The following is a 6,358-nucleotide window of genomic DNA, read 5'->3' as shown; positions in this document are numbered from 1 at the left end:
TGGACCTAAACAAAGGAAAACTTTCCAGAGAACTCAGGAGAGAACAGAACAGATACTGGGAGCACATTTTACCATAACAGATTTCACTGTGACTGACTGAAGTCCAGCGGTTTACCCAAACACTAAATACCTTCTACAATAATTCAGCTGCAGAGGAATAAGAAAATCACCTCAGAAAAAGAGGTCCTTAAAAGCAACTTAAACCTTTACTCACTGGTGGGGTTTTTTATGCCAGCCATATGCTAGGATGGTTTTCTCTGCTTTCTGCCCATTGGTAACCCTACTCAGTTTCTCTCCCCAAAAGGAGGATTCACAACAGTGCAAAAGATTTTGCTCTGCAATAACCGTGTGCTTTACAGTACCATAGCATAACATTTTACCAGGAAGAACCTACTTTTTTTGCTTTTAAGAGTACATGAGTACACAACACAGAAACAGATCATGAATGCTGTTCAAGCCAAGCCTAAAGACCCGAAATGGGAACCATATCCAGCAAAGTGCCGAGTTCCTCATAATATTAATGGCACATTAGGACATAAACCATTGTTTTGAAGAACATGCAGAAAAATCCCAGCACTTACAAACAGAGATCACTTGCTGCCCTTTTGGGGTGGGGGAACGGGAGGGCTGGAGGAACAGAGTGGTTCAGGTTTTCTTGCAACTGTCCTGACATACTCCATCACTACAAAAACACTTGGGCTGTGTGTGACATGGTCCTGCCAGGTAAGAGACGTGTTTACCGGCTCTTACAAAATTTTTGTGACATTACTAGAAAGAATTATTCAGGACTGTAATCCTGATCTATAAGACAAAGCCCAGCGCAGTCAAAACAAACCAGCAACAAAACCCCTTCTGCAATGAAGCTGACAAGCAAGCCAAAGCCATTGGCTCTGACATGCCGGTACACAGTCCCTCGTCTACATGATGGAAAGGGGATGACGGCAGGCCACAGAAAGTGCAAGGAGGTACCAGCTACTGCAGTTGTCTGGAAAGCATCTTATTAAGTGCACCAAACTGATGGTGCAATCACGTGTTTCTCTTCTGACTGCTATGAAACAGGTTCTGTTTTATTATAGTAAAACAACAAGCAACAACAGAAACTTCAGAACAGAGCCATGGCACACTACAGACTCATTTTTCTCAGACCTTGCCAACACATCTGATGCATTCCACATCCCCTACAGAATATCAGATGTCACTTTTCTCAGTCTTTCAAAGAGTAGCTGCATCATGCCGCATAATTCCCAGTGGAAAAACATTCCAAGCAAGTAAAAAAATATATCCAGTTTATCTGGAAAAAACATTAGCAGATATCGGTAACAAATAAAGTCAGCAGTCCTGCTTTTAACTCTTGTCTGTACTTACTAGTTCAGGAACTGGAAAGGAAGTCCTGAAAGGGATGTTTAGGTGTAACCGTTACCAAGTACTAACTGCACAGAAGAATTGGTTTGGAAACTATCTAAATTCCTCATCAACAGATTTCTAGCAGCAAACCTTCTTAGTACATGAAAAAGAAACCCCTTCCAATGCTAGCAGCCCCATCATATCCTGACTTAGACCATGTGAACAGAAAGGGTTGCTTACCCATCTCTCAGGTATAAAGCAATTACTGGTAGAAGCTTTCCCACTGACATACCTACCTCTGTTCATAAGGCTATTCTTTGAAGGTGAGCAATGAGTTTATTCTTCATTATCTATGCAATTGCTTCTTTATCACTGTCAAATAGCGCTAGTCAATTTGTGGGTTTGTGGCAGGGGCACTTTTCTGTTAAAAAGAATTAGATGAACCACTTCCTGCACCTCAGGCTGAATAACTGCAAAATCACCATAGTTTCTGTGAACAGGGGAACAATTTAAAATGGTATTTTAGAGGTTCCAAATTTTACTAACAGCACCAAGAGCATGCCAATTGATGGTTCAGTCCTCACCCAAAACATGAACATTGGCTTCAGCTAGGTAAATTTCAGCAGCCCTACATTTGAACCCAGTTGAAAAGCAGCACATACTCTCATTTTCTGTTTGTTTGTATCAGTTTTACATTGTAAATTTACACCAAAATAAGGAGATTCTGGCTGGTTTTGGTAGAAACACAGTGCTTCTGAGCGACAAAAATCTGCCCCAGCCCCACAGCCTTTTGGACAGTAGACAGTTTGAACCCATTAAATAACTTAGACCAGTTTACTACCCTATGAGAATTCTGTTTGTTAAAGTGATTTTCAGTAAATGCCTTCTGATTCTCCAGTAATGTCAAACAAAACCCAAACAACTAAGAGATACTTTTTAAAACCAACTAAAGTGAAAGAGAACAAAAATTGCTTCTAGAAATTTTCATTCTAACTCCACTATCTATTCACTGAAAAAGTGACAAGTGTCACCACATCACCGTATCTGTAATGTGCGTGCTGCATCTTTACACAACAACTTTTCTCTTTAACCAGAGAGAGAACAAAGGAATAAAAAGATAAATGTAATATTAGTGCTGGATTTATGTGCTGCAGTAGAAATAAGATGAATATACAACTATTGGGCTTGTCAAAGACATATTTGGGTAGTGGCAAACACATTTCAGAAAGCAGGCTACAGTCTCTTGTCTGTCAGATGAAGTGCAGATACAAGTTCAACATTAAAACAAAGAAAAGGAAAAATCCAAGATGAAAGTAAAAATCTGAAAAAAAAAACAACCAAAAAATCTGAAAACTCCAAACACTTTCAGAGAAATTCATCATCTAAAGAGAACAATCAGCTCCGAGCGCTAGTGTCTGTTTTGGGGCACACTGACAGATCTAGTCTAGCAATAACATGCTATGAATACTTCCAAAGCCTCACTAGCCCCATGCTGCTCAGCCTGTATTTGTATCATTTTATTTCTTTAACATGCAAGTTTAAGGTTGATTCGGTTCTCTGCAAAACCCTTTATTTTCAAAGGTTGTATAGTTGGATTTACAGTGTCTGGTTATTGCAAGGAGAAGGAAAGGGAGGAGGGTGCAATCCTACAAGCCTAGGAAAATTGCAGGAATAAATCATGATGGAGACTTTTGCTTTTATTACATTTACTTTTAGAAGCACAGTATAAATAAAAGACTGCAAACAAGAATGAACCAGAAACCAGGAAACGGGAATAATCCTTTCCTCTATTCCTTTCGTATTCCTGCTAAAGCTTTTTCTGTCTTTACTCTAGAAACACAGCACTCTCCAAATCTATTAATATTCCTCGTTTTCCCTAGCTAACTGTCATTATTACGGAAAGTGAGAAATGGCTGTCAAGCTCCAAAGCAAAACCAAGCACATTGTAAATCCCCTACAGCCATACTTGTTCCATATAAGGACATTGCTGCTATTATGGCAATGAGCAGAGTAAATAATTTAAAAAAATAATTAAAAATGTTAATAATTAACAATCCCAAAGCACCTTTTTTTTTTCCTTTTTTTTTTTTTTTCCCCACAGTTTACTCTCCAAATGGAAGCAGGGATCTTTTATTCCACACGATGCTTATCAATGCCCAGGTCACAAGAGACCAGGAAATGTAGATCACAAAGCACGTATTGTATTAGTGGGAGAACAGATTTGAACGAGACAAAAATCTATACCCAAATGGGAATATCAACATGGATTCATCAAAATGGAATGTTGCACTCAGAGCGATGTCTGTGTGCTTCCATCCTAAGCACTCAGAGGACACGGCACAATCTGTCAGTGCTCTAAAACTTCGCCCTTCTTGGCTCCGGAGAGTAACTAGGGGAGAAGAAATATGAATGTCTTCTCACGAGAAGCAGACTTAAATACAGTCTGGAATTGGTTCATCAGTTCATATTCCAACGTAGGGTCAGACTTTAATGACGAGGCCAATGCAAGCCAGTAACTTCCAGTCATAATCACAGATACAGTGCCATGCAGACGTGGCTGGAAATAAAACAGGCTATTTCACCACTCCCAGTTTTCTGGGAAGCGTACGTTTAATCTGTCCAGCGGAAAGTCATTTCAAGTCATTTAGGGCTGATAATTCTTAGTGTAGCCCAGCTTTAGGTCTGGTCTGATATTAAAGTGTTCTGAACAACACAACTGAGGCTGCACCTCCAGTAACACTGTTGGTTCCACATCCTTGACACCTTTATAAAATGGACTGGTACCCAAAATGCAGAACACTTCTGGAAATGCAGTCTTCCTCCTCTGCTCACCGTGCTAAGTTAAACCCTCCACCTAAAGACTTTGAAAGAAGCCCCTTTACGCTTCACCTTCACCTGTGCTCTCATTCAAGGCAGGAGCTCCACTGTCTTTGCTGGGAACTGGCTTTTCTACACACAATGATTTTGACCAGACTGTCGAGTCATCCTGCTCTAATTGTTTTAATGACAATTAAAAAGCCTTATTTCTGATCACTTAAAAGCACATGAAAATTGAGCCCTGAGGCAATGAACAACTGGAAGAAGAGAAGCAGTCCCCATGAAACCTAGGATTTCCTTGTCTCTCTCTTTTTTATTTCTCTGTGTTTTGCCAAGTAACCTCAGAGAAGCAGGGTTTGCAAGGAGAGGTAACATGGACTTCATTAAACCAAATGATGCAGCCCGGAGAAGCAGGCAAAACTTCAGATGCAGTTCCTTCAGGTCAATCATCATAAAACAGTTTCCAAAGGATTGCAAAATTGTGCTTATCTCCAGTGACAGCAAATGTGCTTTTGAGCTTTACCACTTCTTATTAAAGCCTTAACGTGTTGGTTTGGGGATGGACACAAGCCCTGTACAGCACAAATGGAGCAGAAGACTTCTCCATTTGAGTTTACTATTAGAAAAAGCATAGGCTCTAGGAAACGATCCTTAGTTTGTGCAGTGCAGTACAATGCAATCCCAACATAACCTCAGATACCTCTAGTAGAAACATGGAGATGTCAATTCCATACAAGGAAAAGATTTTCACAATGAAAGCAATAAATACTGGAATGGGTAAAGAGGCTGTTGAACCTCCCTCCAGTATTTCAAACTATTTTCATAGAATCATAGAACAGTTAGGGCTGGAAAGGACCTCAAGATCATCCAGTTCCAACCCCCCTGCCATGGGCAGGGACACCTCACACTAAACCATACCCCCCAAGGCTTCATCCAACCTGGCCTTGAACACTGCCAGGGATGGAGCATTCACAGCCTCCCTGGGCAACCCATTCCAGTGCCTCACCACCCTAACAGGAAAGAATTTCCTCCTTATATCCAACCTAAACTTCCCCTGTTTCAGTTTTAACCCGTTACCCCTTGTCCTGTCACTACAGTCCCTATGAAGAGCCCCTCCCCAGCATCCCTATAGGCCCCCTTCAGATACTGGAAAGAACTGCTCCCAGGATATGTTATTTTTTCTTAAAGCTTAAAAATAATTTTAAAAATCAGAGAAATCACTGGTGGAAACATCTCCAGATTCATGCCTCAGCCTGTTGTTATTGTCACCTTTTGTTTAGGTCACTTCAGCAAGACCCTTGAAAACATCCTACATTGGAGCTTACTGCTGCACTTCGCATACTTCTTTGTCACTCTGTACCTACCTTTGGTCTGTTAAGTCACTAGATTTAACCCTTGTGAGTAAGAGCATGGAGAGGAAGGCTCTGCTCACCTCCTCAGGAGACCCCTTATGTGGGCTTTGCTCCTCTGCTTGGAAACGGCTGCTCTGCCCCAGTGCCCACAGCCTGAGCCCCAGCAAGGACTCAGACCCAGCAAACTGTGGCCGCAAGGATGCTAGGATGTGGAACAGGATAAGCCAAGCCTGAGGTGAAAGCAAGCCTCCCTTCTCCCAGGAAGCCATGAGGGGCTTATGAAGAGCCCAGGTCTGTGGCACTCAGCTGGACGACAAAGAAAGCCTGGAGGACATCCCGCCATGACAAATAGGGAGTACGGTTGCTTTTTAACCTGTCATTTACTTTTCTCTCTCACAAATCTGTGTTTTCTCCTTCTAAAGAGTTGCTTTATTATGTTGTGTTATAATGAAACACAGCAAAAGAAATTGCAAGTCTTTGGTCTCTTTCTGGCATGTTCACTTTGAAAAAGGGGAAGAGAAGATCCAGTGATAAAGGACATGAGGTCTAAACACACTCCCCTTCTTCCCCCTAGGTAGCACACTTTGAGGGTATTTTGGAAGGCAGACAGTGTGTTTTACTTTGCTTTGTGATCCTGGGTGCCGCACGTCTGCAGCTATTGCCAGTTTCCTTAAAGAGAGAACAAAGATGCCTTCTCAACTCCCCGAGGCTCTGTTATGAAGTATTTAGTAAGCGACAGTGATCTCATTTTGTGACATTCTTATTTCTAAGTTAGTACTGATAACCCCACATGGTGTTAAAAAGCTCCGAGATACCAAAGGCTCTATCAAAGGCAAAATATAAAA

Source organism: Lathamus discolor, chromosome 9, assembly GCF_037157495.1.
Source record: "Lathamus discolor isolate bLatDis1 chromosome 9, bLatDis1.hap1, whole genome shotgun sequence".
NCBI lineage: Eukaryota > Metazoa > Chordata > Aves > Psittaciformes > Psittacidae > Lathamus > Lathamus discolor.
Note: the sequence above shows the minus strand (reverse complement) of the source record.